Source organism: Triticum urartu, chromosome 1A (genome assembly GCF_056163025.1).
Source record: "Triticum urartu cultivar PI428250 chromosome 1A, HENAU_Tu73, whole genome shotgun sequence".
Taxonomy (NCBI): domain Eukaryota; kingdom Viridiplantae; phylum Streptophyta; class Magnoliopsida; order Poales; family Poaceae; genus Triticum; species Triticum urartu.
Genome location: NC_141873.1, coordinates 527,945,717 through 527,965,139, shown reverse-complemented (window position 1 = coordinate 527,965,139; position 19,423 = coordinate 527,945,717). Strand labels below are relative to the sequence as shown.

At 43.8% G+C, this 19,423-nt stretch overlaps 1 pseudogene; it reads right to left on the bottom strand.

Moving 5' to 3' along the window:
* Window positions 1–3,708: 3,708 nt before the first annotated feature.
* LOC125533044 (senescence-induced receptor-like serine/threonine-protein kinase) lies at window positions 3,709–15,571 on the bottom strand (annotated as a pseudogene).
* Between the last annotated feature and the right edge of the window lie 3,852 nt (window positions 15,572–19,423).

Here is a 19,423-nt window from a genome sequence, read left to right as displayed (position 1 = left end):
TGTTCATTTGATTTCTATGGAATAGGGGTGTGCGTAGATGATCACGGTGGACATGTCGTGCCAGTGATTATTTCCGTTGAGCAATTAATGAAAAGGGGGTGCCAGGTTGGGGAAAGACAAGGTCATGCCAGTGATTGATTTGCGTGAGTATAGTGCACTATATGATCTGACATGACATTCCGCGACAACTGCCGGAAGATGTTTGGCAGGTACGCGGTACACCCACCATAGCCTTGCGGTGTTATGGTTGAGCCTAATAGCTAGATCAACCGTAACACCGCGAGGCTACCATGGGCGTATACGCCGCACTTGGTGATGTGCATACTTGCCTCTTCTGGATCGATTGGTGGCTCGACGGGCACTCAATCGCGCCATGTGTGTTTGCCCATGTTTCGCATCGTCGCCGCAAGGCTTGCTCCATTGCTATCAGGCTGGTTGATTGCTTGCGGATACAAAACATTCATGCCGTGCTCGGTCCTACTTCCACAGTTGAATACATTGAGCTCTGGTGTCGTCTTTGCTCTGTTCAGCTGTCTCGTGTCCTAGATAGTCCACAATTACTGGCACAACTCTACGTCTAGTTTGGAGAGGCTGAGATTCAACTCAGAAGACAAAGTCTCCCCTATTCTTCCCGAGGTAGCATCTATCAAACTTCTCCCAATCACTTGTGCTAGATCTTCAAGGTCATCTCCATGACCTTTACACACATGTTCTTCGATAGTCCGCAATTACTCTTTGATGCTCTAAACAGACACCTAACACTCTAGTGGATGCACAGTCCACAAGAGTAATAGGTTATTTTATAAGCTTTGACTAGTTAATCAGTGATGCTCAATCACTTAATAGTTTTTAGGGTCTGGTTTTTTTTCCTCTGTTAGGATTCTCACAATCCCTTCAAGATGATGAATTGCTCAGACATACTCTTGTGAATTCTCTTATGGAGCAACCAACCATCGAAGGTTGAAGTATGGTGGCTATTGATAGTCAGGATCAATCTCGACGGATGATACGACCGTTGGAGGCATTGGCCAACCAACATACATGCAACATGTGGCGAAATGATCGGATTTCAAAATGCAAACGATAGATTGTCTTGCAGAACAAGTCATTTGACTCTTTTGCGAGGACTTTCACTTACGATGTCTCGAAGAACATCATCACAGACACCTAAGAGAAGCAAAAACGCATCAAAGAGATGTCAAAGTCTTCACTCAAAGAAATAGGTTTGGATTGACCACACACCAAACACCTAAATCTTAACTTTCACTTAGACCCCCCTCCCCCCCTTAATATACGGTTTGCCCTATGACTTAAAAGAAGAAGTAACTAGAAAATCGAAGTCTTCACTACGCTTCATATTCCTCGCAGCGAGCTGATTGTTCCTCGAACTGGTATTCCGAAGATATTCATTATTACCACAATTTTTAGGGATCATAACTCTCATGTTAAACCAAATCCTCAGGGACTTCTACCTGTGTATACTCACACATTAGTTCCATAATTGTTTGGTCATTAATCATCCAAAACCCACTAGGGGGCACTATATGCACTTACATTATGAAAACATATATGATTCAGATATGATATTATATTACTCGGTCCCTACCTAGTAATAAGGATTAAGCATAGCAAAGTCATGGAAACATTAGGTCAAGAACAATCATCATACCAGGGATCAGAACCCTGAACATCTAGACACTACTACATGACTGACATCACTCAGTTATCATCCATCTCATATGCCTATAACGGATTACACATGGATGGGGGAAACATGATGTAGGTGATGGAGAAGAGTGTGATGGTGTTGATGGTGATGACAGTCCCATCTCAGAGAAGAAATTAGACTTCAGAAAGGCCAAGAAATGAAGGTCAACGACGACGGTGGACATGCAAGTCAAGAAAATTAAAATCTACCAAAATACCCTTGTCATCTTTAGGACATATGGTCTAAGCCAGAAGATGGGAGCTAGGGGGCATTTGGGACCCACACGCCTTAGGGTTACGGTGCGTCCAGATGGTGTGTGGGCCCCATGGTCGGCCCAAGTGACCTCCTTTGGGCGACTTTCCTCTTCTGCGTCAAAATTCCCGGCATCTTTTTCTTGCATTTTTTTGGCAAAGTTTTAATACATGCCATGTAAATGACAACATATGCACTTATGCTAAAATGGCATTAGTTCGAGATATATTATTCAATAAGGACAAGTTCATAGGAGAAGCCTTAAGAAAATTGGTCCAATAGATAGCTAGATTTTGGATCCATCATCTACTCGGTTGGAGCATATATCCAATGAGTTTTTTACCAAGCATAGATGGCAATTTAGTCCACGGAGTGGTCTTCCATCACCCTAGGTTTTTCTTTTCTTCCTTTCTCAAACCATGTCGCCTTTTTCCATCTATTTGTATGTGTTGGACTATGTGCATCTAGTTATGCATAAGCCAGGTTTGCAGTCAGTACAATTATGTCACCTTGACGAAAACAATTGAGTGAAATTACCATCGGGAAAAAATCTCATAGTTTCTCCATAAATTAACATTTACATGTTGGTAATTTGAATAATGTTTTCGTCACCAAGTGTGGGGTGATGTGCATTTAGGGCTCGAATATCTGCACACAAATCCCGTGGCTCAACCTTCATGCACCGGAACGTGAAGGTGTCTCACATATTCTACTGAATGATAACTTCGAGGCCAATGTCGTTGATTTTGGGTTGCTCAAGACTTTCAATCAAGACAGTGATACCCATGCATCCACAATCACGCTAGTTGGCACACACAGGCAACTTGCCCCCGAGTACATGCCACCATACCATCTTCTAGATTCTTTTTCTTATCATTCTGAGTGTATGAATAAATTCCATTTGACCAACCATATTGTGAAGGTATGACATATATCTTGTATTAGTTTGTTTGTAGGTACATAGCGGCCCTGAAACTGAGCAAGGAGAGTGACATGTATATCTTTAGCACTGTGCCATTGGAGGTGATAATGGGGCAGCCTTCCATCCTATGATGTCCGGAACCATCAATATTGTTTAATGGGAACGCCAGTGGCTTGGTAACATCAAATACATGGTGGACTTGCGCATGCGATGATAAAATGATATCAATAGCATGTGGAAGGTCGATGATGTCGCGCTTAAAATGAACCATGCAAACTTTCGCCTGTTCAGCTCAAGATGATCAATGTAGTGTAGCCGCAAGACTGTCGTCATCTAGAGGAGCAACAATGCAATTAAGCCTGTGCCGTGGCGCATAGTTTTGCAAGGGTATGTCGTGTGATGAAAATGCCATTGTTCACCATATAGTATAATCACATGGAACAACTTCTTTTGAAGATTTACAACTATCTTCTTTGACATTGAAATGACATATACACAAATATATGCATTTTATATAGAAAACAACTCCAATTTTCTATTAATTGCTAAAGAAGTCGCCGGGAAGGATTCTGACTAATGTTTTGACTAACGGCACAACCAATAACTAGAACATGTCTAATGGAAAAAAAAGTTTTAAAAACAGCTTTTGCAAACTTTCTGTGTTAAAATGAAGATCTGGTCCGTCTCAATGGCGAAAAATATCTAGTACGATTGAATAATACATGGAGGGTTTATCATGCAGCAGAAGTGAATGACCATTGACCATGGTTGGCTCCCTCCAAAAATAAATTAATGCTGATCATCTCAAATAAATTGGTGCCATGGGTTACATTAGGTGACCACGGTCACCATTGCAATTGGCTGTCATGTAGAAGCTACCCTTAGGGTTTTATCTGGTGTGGTCTTCACCCTCTAGATCGAGGCAATATTGTAACTGGGCCGCCACATTAGTCATTGTTGGACGCTGCGCTGGAGCATGGTCAGTGCACTTGAGTGCGAGATCCAGGGCCTTCCACACACCATTGATGTTGTAGTCACATTGCATGCGTGTGTCGACCACTTCCTCAATGTTGCCTCCTTTGAGGTGTAGTCGTGTCCAGTGGATGACCTCATCAGATTGTTGGATGGCTGGACGCCCTGTGATCACCTCTAGTAGTACGATGCCGAAGCTATACACATCACTTTTTTCATTCAGTTGTAGGGCTATTGCGTACCTGCATGCATGAGATGCATTTGCATTACAGATGACATGTACTTGTAGGCCACTAAAAGATGGTAATAAGCTAGGTTTTTATTTACTCAGGTGCAAGGTAGCCTCTTGTGCCAATAACCCGCGCCGTGGATACGTGGGTATCATCGTCGTGATTGAAGGCCTTCATCAAGCCAAAGTCAGCAACTTTGGCCTCAAGATTTGCATTCAGTAGGATGTTTGATGTCTTCACATCACGATGCACGAAGGGTGGGCTGCACGCCTTGTGTATATAGTCGAGCCCTGCATGCACACCATATTATCGATAGTGACATAACAAATCACACATTAACATATGTAAGGTTCTAACGAAACATAGATATTAGTAGCAGTATGAATAATGACCCAGATCCCAAATTAGAAGAAAATATATACCTTCTGCAGATTCTAGTGCAATACGGAGCCTCTGCCTCCAGGCTAAGGGTACAACATTGCTGTCTTTCCCTGCAAAAGTGCGGCTAACTTTAGTATTGTGTAACTTGACATAGAGATTCCTAATGCTCTTTTTTTTTGGAAATTGTCCTAATGCTCTTCCCAAAGATGGACTAGCACACCTCTGAGTTTATCTTCGAGGTTTCCTTCAGACATATGCTCGTAGACAAGTGCCAAATACTTTCCATCTTTGCAGTAACCAATTAAGGAGATAAGATTCTTGTGATGAATCTTCGTCAATGTCTGAGCCTAAGCAAGGAGAAGAAATATGTGTCATAGTTTTTTAAAAAATCTGCATATGTACTATGCTCTAATTATACTTGACCAACATTAATTACTTCTGTCGAGAACTCTTTAAATCCTTGACTGGAAGACTGAGACAACAACTTGACTGCAACGTGAGTACCATCATGCAAGAAGCCGTCATAAACAGTGCCGAACCCACCTTGGTCGAGCACTACTTTGAAGTTGTCTGTTATGACCTTCAGCTCCCTACACGTGAACTGGTGGTTTCCAAGTTCGTGTTGTCCATGTCACTACTAGGAAAAGGGCTATAGATGGAAATGACACTAATAGCGCACTAGACATGTGGTGCGCCCTTACTATATACTAATGGCGCATCATCTGTTGGCGCACCAGGCACACGATGCGTCACTAGTAACAAAATTTCATTTTTTCAAACATACTAATGGCGCATCCGGGCAGAGTGCGCCATTAGTAGTTACTGTATTTTTTTTCTTTTTTACAAAACTACTAATGGCGCACCGTTGCATAGTGCGCCATTAGTATAAAAATTATTATTTTTACTTTTTTTACAAAACTACTAATGGCGCATGTCTGTGTGGTGCGCTATTAGTATGTTGGGTTACTAATGGCGCATGTCTGTGTGGTGCGCTATTAATATGTTGGGTTACTAATGGTGCATGTCTCTGTGGTGCGCCATTAGTAACCTGGGACCAGCTAGATATTTTTGGACAGCCACACCTACACACTCACTTTCCCCACTTCATTCCCCCCACCTCCTTCTCTAAGCTTGTCGGCTGCCTCCTCCTCCTCACCTCATTTGCACCATAGATTCATCAAAATTAAGTGTTGAAATTACCTTTTTTTGATAGGTAAGTAAGGGGAAAGCTATCTTCATGTTGTAGATCTACTTTTTTTCTCCCTAGCTCGCTTCAACAACGTGCACATGCACTTTTTGTGGCCTAGCTAGATCTATGTATGTTTCTGGTGTTGCATATGTTTGTGGTGTTGCATATATGTTTGTGTTTGCAGGTACCGGTATTTGAAATGTGATAGTTGCCAATATTTTGCCGGAATGTTGATTCATTTCCGTTTTGGCGAGAATTTTGGCACTATGCATTCTTTTTGGTCCTATTTTTAGGGAAAGTCATGCCAAATTTTTCCTTGGTTCTAAAATATCGTTTTGCTCTACCCCGCAGGCGAGCATGGTCCGCACGATGACCGAAGGCATCGTGAATAGGTTTTTGAGCTCCGCGAAGGCCGAGATGCTTCAAAAGAACGAGACGGAGATAAGATGTCCGTGTCGAAGATGCAAGCTGAAGAGCCTTATTGCGGACCCGGATTCCGGGCAGGTGCGGGACCACCTGCTCTTGCGTAGTTTCATGGATGGCTATCGGTGGCAAGGTGATGAAGATGACTATGAAGTCGTCCATGGGGGCCGGTCAAGAAATGAGGAAGGGCAGCAAGACAACCACCGCGGCTCGGGCGGGCGAGAAGACGAAGAATCTCCAGGACATGATCACGACGGTGATGCTGTACACAGTCATCATGTAGAAGATGCCGGACATGATGATGAGGAAGATGCCGGAGCAGACGAAGGGCATGATCATGAAGATCTAGATGCCGGAGGAGCAGACGACGATGGACCATCGATGGGCTGGGTGCAGGACCCTCATATTCAAGAGCTGCTTCTCAAGCAGACGGATAACGCAAGAGCTGCCGCCCGAGAGAAAGCCAAGCTGGATCAACTGGAGATAGACGCGGTTACTCCATTGTATGAAGGATGCAGACCCGAGGATACCTGCCTGAAAGTAATGCTCATGGCTTTGGAGATGAAGGTAAAACACAAAATGACCGACGCATGCTTCGACGAGAACATGTCATTCTGGCACGAACGTCTTCCCAAGGGGAACAAGTGCCCGACCAGTTTCAAGGAGGCGAAGAAAGTCGTGTGTCCTCTGGATTTACCGCACGTGAAATACCATGTGTGCATGAACAATTGCATCATTTATCGGGGCGAGCACGTGGAGTCTACCATATGTCCGGTGTGCGGCGTCACTCGATACAAGAAGAGGAAGAAAGCTCCTCGAAAAGTGGTGTGGTACTTTCCGATCACTCCTCGTCTACAGCGGTATTTCGCGGACCCTAAGGTAGCAAAGCTCCTGCGTTGGCACACGGATAGGGAGGAGAAGAAGCGAGAAGATGACGCAAATGATCCGAAGATAAACAAAAAAGACAAGATGCTGAGTCACCCTAAGGATGGGAGCCAGTGGCAAGCGTTGAACTTCGAACACCCAGAATTTGGGAAGGATCCAAGGAACATCGTGTTGGGCGCGAGCACCGATGGAGTCAATCCGTTTGGCAGCCAGAGAAGCACACATAGCACCTGGCCTGTGTTTGTGTGGATGTACAACCTTCCCCCTGGTTGTGCATGAAGAGGAAGTACATTCACATGAGTATGCTAATTGAAGGGCCGAAACAACCAGAGAACGACATCAATCTGTATCTGGGGCTGCTGAAAGACGAGCTAGACACGCTGTGGAAAACGCCAGCCAATACGTGGGACGCCGCAGAGAAAGAATATTTCCCTATGAGAGCCGCACTGCTCACGACGGTGCACGACTATCTCGGTTACGGATATCTCGCGGGGCAGGTGGTCCACGGATTTTCTGGATGCGTCAGGTGCATGGATGACACAACGTATCGCCAGCTAGATAGAGATCCCGGGTCTTCGAAAACCGTGTTCATGGGACATCGAAGGTGGCTTCGCGACGATGACCCGTGGAGGAAACGCAAGGATCTGTTCGATGGTGAAACCGAACTCCAAAGACGCCCGCGTATGAGGAGCGGCGAGAAAATAGACGGGCTATTGAAAAATTGGAAAGATTGTCCACTACCGGGAAAGAAGCAAAAGGCGCCAGAGCTGGGAAAGAAGCGAAAGGCGTCAGAGCCGCTGCTGAAGGTATGGAAAACGAGGTCTATTTTCTGGGACTTGCCGTACTGGAAGATCCACCGTGTGCCTCACAGCCTTGATCCATGCATATCACGAAGAACGTGTGCGAGAGTCTGCTTAGTACCCTGCTCAACATGCCAGAGAGGACCAAAGATGGGCCGAAAGCAAGGGCAGACTTGAAATCAATGGGCATCAGGCAGGAGCTTCACGCTAATGATGATGATGATGATGATGATAAGGCGAAGCAGGACACAGAAAGTTGTCGCAAAGGCAAAAAGGCCAAGAAGACCGGAAATGACTACCCTCTCGCGTGCTTCACTCTAAGTCAGGAGGAGATCGAGCAGTTTTTCACCTGCCTCGTAGGAGTAAAACTTCCTTACGGTTACGCGGGAAGATAAGCAGATACCTAGACCCAGCGAAGCAGAAGTTCAGCGGGATGAAGTCTCACCACTGTCACGTGCTGATGACGCAGATACTTCCAGTTGCAATCCGTGGGATCATGGACGCGCACGTCCGTGAAACGCTATTTGGCCTATGCAACTTTTTCGACGTCATCTCTCGGAAGTCGGTTGGCGTGAGGCAACTCAGAAGGCTACAGGAAGAGATCGTGGTGATACTATGCGAGCTTGAGATGTACTTCCCGCCCGCATTCTTCGACGTTATGGTGCATCTGCTGCTCCATATCGTGGAGGATATCATCCAACTCGGGCCGACGTTCCTGCACAACATGATGCCGTTCGAAAGGATGAATGGTGTCATCAAAGGATACGTTCGCAACATGTCACGTCCAGAGGGAAGTATAGCCAGGGGCTTTCTGACCGAAGAGTGCATCTCCTACTGCACGAATTATCTAGGCATCGAGAACCCCGTTGGTCTGCCCGTCAACAGGCACCTCGGCAGGCTCGCTGGATGGGGTCACCGTGAGGGTCGCCGCGAAATGCATGTCGACTTCGAGGGTCGACTCGCTGACTTTGAAAGAGCAAACCTAGTCGTGCTACAACACATAGACGTGGTCGATCCTTGGGTGGTAGAGCACAAAACCTTTATTGAGAAGACGTACAATGACCGAGGCCAACAGAGGACGGACGGAGATATAATGAAATAGCACAACTCATGTTTCATGCGTTGGTTCAAGCAGAAATTTCTGTCGTACCCTTTACATGAGGATTCTTTCGCGGAAGGACAACTCATATTCGCCTTGTCACAGGGCGCCGAGCACAACCTGATGACCTATGAGGCGTACGATATCAACGGCTACACATTCTACACCGAGGACAAGGACATGAAGAGCGATGGTTATCAGAACTCCGGGGTAACGATGGAATCCTACACCGGTAACGACAAGGACAGATACTACGGAAGGATCGAGGAGATCTGGGAGCTGAGCTACGCTGGAGAGAAGGTCCCGATATTCCGTGTTAGATGGGCCAAGAGCGTCCTAAAAGAAGACCGGTATTTCACCACCATGGTTATACCCGAAGCCAAATCCAAGACCGCGGGCGCAAACGTCACCACAAAAAATGAGCCATGGGTACTGGCTTCCCAAGTGGACCAATGCTTCTTCATTACCGACCCGTCAAAGCCCAGTCGTGTTGTCGTGAGGAGAGGCAAAAGGAAGATCATCGGAATGTATGGAGTAGCCAATGAGCAAGACTTCGACAAGTACGGCGACCCGAAGATCGAACATGACGACGACGATGAAGTAGCAGCATACACCACAAGAAAAAGCAGGACCACCCTACCTAAAGGACGTCCGTTCCATAGAAGAACTCCATTTGCGAAAAAGAAGGGCAAGAAAATTATGAACAGATAGCTAGCTAAGATCGACTGTATTTAAATTGTAGTCTTCATTTCTCGGTTGTATTTCATGGGCACTTTTTGATATCATGAATATTTTTAAATTTCATGGGCACTTTTTGAATTCATGAATATTTTTTCAAATTTGATAATATTTTTTATATTCAATATGATAAAATATTGAATATTCATGAGGATACTCGATCTCGATCCCCCTCCATCTCGATCTCGATCCCACCCGCGCCTCCTCTCCCCTCTTCATTTTTTAAAAAATAATAATAAAAACGTGTAGACTACAATTGTTGTTAAACAACAATTATTACTGTTTTTATAAAAAAATATTACTGTTTCATATTCATATTCATTTTCTAAAAAATTATTACATGCAACAAAAAAAATTACTTATGGCGCACCTCTGGTTGGTGCGCCATTGCTATATATATAAAAAAGATTACTAATGGCGCACCTCTGCCTGGTGCGCCATTGCTATGTAAAAAAAGATTACTAATGGCGCACCTCTGCCTGGTGCGCCATTGCTATGTAAAAAAATATATTACTAATGGCGCACCGACCGCAGGTGCGCCATTAGTAAGATTCCCCCCTAGCTAATTCCCTCCCTCTCGCCAGATCCCCTTCGTCCCTCTCCCTCGCCTCCTAGCTAATTCCCCTCACTGCCCCGACCCACGCCGCCGCCGCCCCCGCGCCTCCGTCTCCGTCGCCGCCCCCGCGCCTCCTCATCGTGGTCAGGTAACCCTCCTCCCTCTGCCTCTCTTCTCCTCTCTTCCTTCTCTCTTCTCCTCTCTTCCTCCTCCCTCTGCCTCTCTTCTCCTCGCTTCCTCCTCTGCTTCTCTTCTCCTCTCTTCCTCCTCTCCTCTCAGGTAACCCGAACTTAATTTTGTGATGGTGCATTAGGAGGATCAGGAGGCAAGTTGCAGTGCTGCAAGTGGCAAGAAGAAGAGCAGCAAGCATTAGATGCTTGCACTCCTGCTCTTATTTGCTTTTGAAGCAAAGTTTTTTTCCTAGCTGGAATAACACCGTTAAAAAGAAGTGTCTGAACAAGCTGTTGCTTTTTGCTGTGAATGTGCAGGTGTTCCTGGGCTGAGGGAGAGGATAGAGGCACGAGGAGGAGAAGAGCACCTGGACCAGAGGTGAGAATGAATGAGCTGGTGTTTAAACCATGGCTAACTTAATTTGTGTTTGGGGTTGGAGCTAGGAAAGAGAGACAGAGGGATAGGAGGGGGGGAGGGGAAAGAGAAATGTTTATTTTAGGGTTTAATTAGACTCAAGATTCTGGTGTTTAACCCTGCTGTGTTGCTTCTAGAAATAATATAAAAGCCGTGAAAAAGAAATCTGTGGAGTTGGCACTTTACATAAGGTTGTAGATCATTGTAGTGTCCTAATGTCTAAGACTGTTGCATTGGAGGTTCATCTTGCAAACATATCAGAACTTGCAAACATTTTATTACTTGTTGCATTGGAGGTTCATCTTGTCTTGAGGCAAACAAATCAGCATTGGAGGCTCATCTTTATTACATATCAGAACTTGCAAACAAATCTGTGAAAGACTTGTAAAGTTGCTGGGTTTTGTCTCCGACCATTGTGTCGTGATGAATTTGCAGGTACCTCGAGAGACCCTTGAGTTTGCCGGAATGTCGATTAACTTCCGTTCCGGCAAATTCGGGTACTCCATATGTCCTATTTTCAGCAAAGGTCATGCTGAAATTTTCCGTGAATTTTAGCATGACTTTGCTAAAAATAGGACATATGGGGTACTTGCGACTAATGCATGGGCCGGGGTATCTTAGTACTTAGTTAAGTAGGATCAACTGCCCCGCCATTCTTGCTGCATTAAACCATAGGTGGCAATAGAGCCAAGTGATTAGGCCCTAAACCCTAGATGATAAACCCAACATAGGTGGCAATAGAGCCAAGTGATTAGTGCCAAGTGATTAGGCCCAACCTAGGGTGCCTCGGCATCGATAAACCCTAAATGATGAAAACTTAACTTGGCTTCTATAGGGTGCCTCGGTGTCGATGAGAACCTAAATGATGTACGCTTAGGCTTTTAGGGCGCCTCGGCGTCGACAAAACCTAAATGATGAAAGCTTAGGCTTTTAGGGTGCCTCGACGTCGACAAACCCTAAATGATAAAACCTTGGCTTTTAGGGTGCCTCGGTGTCGATAAGAACCTAAATGATGAAAGCTTAGGCTTTTAGGGTGCCTCGATGTCGACAAACCCTAAATGATAAAAGCTTAGCTTTTAGGATGCCTCGGTGTCGACAAACCCTAAATGATGTAGTTTTGAATTACGAACGTAGAATATGTCGTCATCATCATCGGACGACGAAAGTCTCCCGACGGAGTGCGACTGGTGCCACGACGATCGAGGTCTGTGCGACATGCCTCACCTTGACGATGATCGGCGCTTCAGCATTAAGCTCGAGGAGACCTTCGAAGTTGAAACGGTACACAACGACGACAAGTGTTATTTTCATAATTAAGCATGACTTCAACTATTTCAACGTGTAATTTTCATCTTTTACAATTCGAGTATAGCTTATCTCATGCCATGCAAGACGCTATGTCTTGGAGAGGATGGATTTTGAAGACCATGAAATTTCTGAAACAAAGAAAATTCACCTAAGGACTCATCACGATGTGGACTTTAAAGTAAATCTATATAATTCTGAGAGCGTAACCCATTTTGGTTGCAAAAATTGGGAAGCATTTTGCAAGATGTATGGTTTTGATGAGGGTATGCTTATCACCATGGATCTTGGTAATCCTGACATCAACCAAGACAATATGGACATTTGGGTCCTTGTTGATACGCCTCCAGTTCTACCGCTATGTGAGTTTCTCAAACATAGTTATTAGCTAATTTATATTGTTTATTTCAAAATAGTTGACAGCTTATTTCCATTGACAGCTTATTTTTATTATTCAAAGAATGTGCGGGAGATGGTAGACAAAACCCACTACACCGATGGCTCCGAATTAACAACTTACAAGAAGAAAAATCATCTGGTCGGATTTTGTACTAACATTGAGAATTACATTATCCACAATCAAACTCCTCAACATTATGGTAAATACGTGCCACTAGTGCATGTGTTCAACTACGGTAACTACTATGGAGATACCCTGGTAAGATTTTTACTATTATGACATCCGTGCATCTTTTGCATACTTCTAAAACTAGTACATCATTGCTAACTATGAAGTTATTACTATGTTTTTCAACAGATAATCCCAGAGAATTGTGTGCGTCATATGATGTATCAGAAAGGTAGTGTTAATGTTTTGAACATACAGCCATGTCGTCCTACGAATCTCAACTGTCCATACGAGATTTCTAAAAGAAGTGGAGACATGAAAATCAAAGGATGGAAAAAATGTATGTACAGTCGTAAGGAGCTTCTTGGAAGCAAAAGGAAGCGAAGCGCAAGAATTGGAGACAGGATGTTCTCCATTCTCCATAATGGAGAGTCAGGGTCTATATTGTTTTATGCTATTTTAGCTTAAATAGGGTATTTAGGTCCTGCCTAATACTGATGATCATGTGCTAAGAACAATTAAGTAGGGTTGGTTCGATGACTATCAAGATGATGATCGTATGACTTGTTATGAATAACGAGTAGAAGTTGTATGATGATGATTAGTAGGACTTGTTAGGATTAGTATTACTTCCGACAAACTTGATACTCGCGGTCTCGAGACTTGTAATGTTTTATCTTTGTTCGGTCTTTTGAATTCGGAGACTAATATGATGAATTGTATTCGGAGACTAATCTTCTATTGTATTCGATGAATCTGCTGTTGCTGTGTGCTACTGTCTATATTCTGTCAAATAATATATTTTGTAACCTGTACAAAAATCAGAAAAGTAAAAAAAAAACCTAATATTCATACTAGTGACGCATCACTAAAGAGTGCGCCATTAGTGTGCCAAAGCACATGGTTAAATATGGTCCTGGGAGGCATACTAATGAAGCATGGTGTTATATACTAATGGCGCACTGGGTGGTGCGTCATTAGTAAAAAATACTAGTGGCATGATACTAATAGCGCACCAATGATGCGCCATTAGTAGACAAAACTGGTGCGCCATTAGTAGGCCTTTTCCTAATAGTGTGTCCATGGCTTCCCCTCGCCAATCCTTCAAATTTCAAGAATGAGAATAGCCTTACCTTGCACTCTTTTGAGCAAAACCATTCCTTGTACATGTGTGGATATTATATGTATATCGATGCAGTGTTTATGCGGTGTATTACCTTTCCTTTTTCTCACTATGAAGATCACTAGTACTACAAGTGCTCCTATCAGCAGAACGACAAATACGGGAACAACAATATAGGCGGCAAGCATAGAGTTGGTCTTCTTTTTTGTAAGCTGGCAAGAACTGTTGTTGCTACAAAGGTTTGGATTGTTGCCATATCTGCCAATAAGAAGAAAAATTAGATATCAGTTTTGAATTTTGACCAGGCCGTGGATATATATATACGATGTACTGACCTAATAACTAGGGGACCACCTTGAGTTCTCTTGAGAAGCCCGGGAGGAATTGATCCACTAAGCTGGTTGGCAGTCAAATCTCTAGGGGGACCAAATAAGGTTCACGTCAGTCAAACAATAGGGTACATAGTTATTACTTCCTCCGTCCCATAATATAAGAGTGTTTTTGACACAAAACGCTCTTATATTATGAGATGGAGGGAGTAGTCCTCAAAGATATCATAATGCAGAGCTGCTTACAGCACCACGAGAGTGGGTAGTCGTGAAAGGACATTAGGAATTGATCCTGTTAATTTATTGTTTGATAAATCCCTGAAATAAGTGATAAAGCATACGAAATATGTGAACCATTTACCTAACAAAATTCACAGGGAAAAACATATTTAAAATGTCTACTTACAAATACTGGAGATCTTTGATATCAGCGAAATAAGGTGATATATCGCCGCTCAAACCGCCAGATGACATATTTCTTGCAGAACACAAATTTTTTCAGTTGAAACAGCATTGTTCTCATTTTTTTTAGAATAATTTCTTGTGCACAACGACAAATTAAATTCTTCAAATCATAGCTGTAATTTTTTTTTCCAAAAAGGCAAAATCAAATTTGAACTTACATGCTTGTAATTCGTGGACGCCCAGAGATAGCATAGCTGCAGGTCAACCCGTCCCATGCAAAATTCTTGGGGGCGCATGGGTCACCCATCCAATTCTTCTTCACATGGTACTTAGCCTTAATGGCGTTGATGGCAGAAACTTTTCCCCCGCAGTAACACAATAGACAAGAAAGCACAACTATCAGATCATGTAAGCTCTGTTTTATGAAAAGCTTACTAAAATAAGAACCAAAAATGATCTGATGTACGAAAATAAGCTTTCATATATTTACCATCCTGACTGTCTGTTCCAACGTTGGCTGTGGAGATGACGGAGAAATATTCGAAGGCGTTGATGATCGGTGGCAGTGTCGAGTTGGCAGTGGCGATCATGGTGTAGTTGTATTGGTTGTAGCCATGATGGGGTTCCCTGTTAGATATGGCGTCCGCGACGAGGTACTCAAGCGTGTACGGGAGCTTATTCTTCTTGCCGTTGGCAATGACGTTGAACTCACGCATATCATTACTAGCCAGGATCTGCAGCTCCGCGACGTACAAGATACCAATGCACCTACGATTAGTTAAAGGGTTAAGCTAATTAAGTACACACCTATATTAGTAGTACTATAGATGATAACCCGCATGTTGCAGCATATATTTATAGGAAGTAAAAGTTGAAAGCAATATAAAGTAAACGATTGTGTGACAGGCATTCAGTCCTTCCTTGTAGATGTTAAGAAACTTCGATATGCAAAGTTACAATGTTCTTTAGCCCAGATGTTATAGTACCACGCTATTTGTTATGTTTACTTACTTAAATTTAACAATATTAATCGAATTAATATGCCAAGTACCTTACCGGGTTTCTGGAGATGAAGCGACTTGGGTTGACCTCATACTCCATCACCCAAATTAAAATATCTAGAGAAATCTAAGACAAATAATTTGGGACGGAGGTTGTACAAAGTTATGTATCAAGAAATGACACTGTTTTAAAGTCAAGAGATTCGTTGCAAGATCACGAGTCATATTACAAGTCTCATGGTACAGTAGTAGAAAAATAGTCAAACGTGAAGCACATTAGTGCCGGTTTGAATTTGAGCCGGCACTAATGTGTACATTAGTGCCGGTTCCAACGGCTAGCCGGGCCGCTCTTATTAGTACCGGTTCGTGGCGAACCTTTAGCACCGGTTCGTGCCACGAACCGGTACTAAAGTGAGTGGTGGCAGGATGTTGTCAGTCCGGGGCCCCTCCAGCACCTTTAGTACCGGGTCGTATCACGAACCGATACTAAAGGTCGTCCTACATAGACCCTTCGTCCACCCGAGCTCGCTCTGTTCTTCCCCTTTCCCCTTTCCTCTCTGTTCTTTCCCCTATTCCTCTCAAGCTCATCACACATTTTGCCCAAGATTTGAAGACCCCCATCCATTCAAATGATCACAAAGGTTAGCAACTCTTTCCTTTCATCTCTCATTGCTAGATTAGCTCGTGCAATGCTTTATATAGTGATTGATTTTTGAGTTTAGTAATTTGGAAGGAATTATATATATGTGCTAGTATTTGATTTATATGCAATTTGAGGTCAAAAATAACACTTAGTTTTGCATATGTAGGTGTGGTTTACTTAGTACCTTCTAAATCTTCGTCATAACCACCGTCGATCGCTCGCAACGTCCCGTCGCCGGCACCACCTTGTGGTGAGCCTCTTGTTCATGAAGTTTTATATAAAAAAATGATGTTTGTGTGATTTGGATATATAGTTACTCGTATAATTATCTTACCGATACGTTGTTTGTTATGCATAGTGCCATGGTTTTGATATCCGTCCCCGTCGGCCCTCGTCCGGGTTATGATTCGGATGTGGTATATTCTCTTTTAAAACTATTCATTGCATTTCGTGTTTATGACAAATTATGCCCATCAAGTTGACATAGATATTTGTATGTAGGAGGTAGTTGAACCCGAAATTCCAACCGACCCTATTGTCGAGAGGTTAAATTTAGTTGAAAGAGAAAATGAGGATTTGAAGGAAAAATTGAAAAGAATTGAGGGAGGGAAGATGGAATTGGAGTTGCATGTTGCCGATGTCGTCGATGATCACAAGATTAAGATGGAGAAAATGCACTTGAATATTAAAAAGATTAGAAAATATGCCATTCATAGTGAGGCTTGGTATCATTATGCTGTTGGATCAATTGTTACCTTAGTTACGATCTTGATCGCATTTGTTGTTGCATTTAAATTCTTTAGCTAGAGAGTTATTTGTTTGTTGCATTGAAGTGTTGTATGCTCTTTATGTATGAACTTTATGTATGAACTTTATATATTGTATTAATTTGATGTTTACGGTGCTGTGTATTGAAGATGAGCCGGCAATGGATGTACGATGACCGATGCTCTCCCGAGTTCATTAATGGCGTGAGTTCATTAATGGCGTGCGTACTTTTCTGCTTGCGGCTGAGGCAAACAAGCGAGCGAATGGTTTTATGCATTGTCCATGTGCTGGCTGTAAGAATGGTCGCAATTACTCTACATCAAGAACCATTCACGTCCACCTGTTTGAGTCCGGTTTCATGCCCCACTATAATGTTTGGACCAAGCATGGAGAAAGAGGGGTTATGATGGAAGACAATGAAGAAGAAGAGGACGACGACAGCTATCCTGGCCATGGGTTCCCTGAATATGATGATACAACAATGAGGAAAGAAGTTGAGCCGGTAATGTGGGAAGAAGCTGAGCCGGCAATGCGGGAAGAAGCTGAAGAAGAGGCATCGGATGAGCCCGTTGATGATATAGGTTGGGCCATTTCCGATGCAAAGAGAAACTGCGCAAGTGATTTGGAGAAGAAGAAGTTGCAGCGCATGTTAGAGGATCACAAAAAATTGTTGTACCCGAATTGCGAAGGTGACAAGAAAAGGCTGGGCGCCACACTGGAATTGCTGCAATGGAAGGCAGATAATGGTGTATCTGACAAGGGATTTGGAAAGTTGCTGGTAATGATAAAGGATATGCTTCCAAAGGACAAAGAATTGCCCGAGAGTACGTACCAAGCAAAGAAGGCTGTCTGCCCTCTAGGGTTAGAGGTGCAGAAGATACATGCATGCCCTAATGATTGCATCCTCTACCGCCGTGAGTATGAGGATTTGAACGCTTGCCCGGTATGCGGTGCATTGCGCTATAAGATCAGCCGCGATGACCCTGGTGATGTCGAGAGCGAGCGCCCCAGGAAGAAGATTCCTGCCAAGGTGATGTGGTATGCTCCTATAATACCACGGTTGAAAGGTTTGTTCCAAAACAAAGAGCATGCCAAGGCGATGCGATGGCATAGAGAAGACCATAAGAAAGACGGAAAGTTGAGAGTACCCGCTGACGGGTGGCAGTGGAGAAAAATCGAAAGAAAGTACGGGAAGGAGTTTGCAGATGACGCAAGGAACGTATGATTTGGTCTAAGCGGAGATGGCATTAATCTTTTTGGGGAGCAGAGCAGCAACCATAGCACCTGGCCTGTGACTCTATGTTTGTATAACCTTCCTCCTTAGTTGTGCATGAAGCGGAAGTTCATTATGATGCCAGTGCTCATCCAAGGCCCTAAGCAACCCGGCAACGACATTGATGTGTACCTAAGGCCATTAGTTGAAGAACTGTTACAACTGTGGAATGGAACAGGTGTACATGCGTGGGATGAGCACATGGGGGAAGAATTTGACCTAAAGGCGTTGCTGTTCGTGACCATCAATGATTGTCCTGCTCTCAGTAACCTTTCAGGACAGACAAACAAGGGATACCGCGCATGCACGCACTGTTTGGACGATACCGAAAGTATATATTTGGCTAATTGTAAGAAGAATGTGTACCTGGGACATCGTCGATTTCTTCCGAGCAGGCATCCCGTAAGAAAGAAAGGCAAGCATTTCTCCGGTGAGGCGGATCACCGGACGAAGCTGTGACGCCCGGATAATTAAGCTACAGTGATCCCCCACTAAGGATGCCACGTCACCTCGGTTACTGTTGATGAACTCTAGATAATTCAAAACCGATTCAAATTCAAACTGAATTAAAAGCAAACATTAAAAGTTTTCAAAACTTTAAAACTAAAATGTTCAAGTTGTAGAAAATAAATCATAAATAATATTGATGCAGAAACCACATTTTGATAAAATATTTAGATGCAAGAAATTAATTAAAACAGGGGCTAAACAATTACTTAAATGCTTTTAAAAGGATTAAACTATTACAAACCATTTTGTTTTGAAGAGCTAAATTAATAGTGGCAAAGGCACAATTTGTAACACTAAATTTGGTGCCACTTTTGTAATTTATAAAAACTAAAATAAATAGCAACTATAATAAATCGAAAAGGATAAATAAAAAGAAGACAGAGAAAAAGGAAAGAAAGAAAACCCCGGGCCTTCCCCTCCCCTTCGGCCGTTTGGCCCAACTGGGCATCCAGCCCACCAGCCCACAGGCCCAGCCGCCCCCATCACTCCCTTATCCCCTCTCCCGCGAAACCCTAATCCAACCACCCCACACTCCTCCCCCACATCTCTCTCCCCGATCCAGATCAGGATCGGGGGAACGAACCAACGTCGCCCCCGACGCCAGCGCCACCCGGATCGACACCACGCCGGCGCCCCTCGCCGGATCGCTCCCCCGACGCTAACGCCGCCTTTCCGTCGCCTGTGGCATAGGCGCCTGCCCCCTCGACCCGAGCTAAATCGGGGGGCTCGGCCCCGCGGCGCCCCGAGCCTCGGCACTG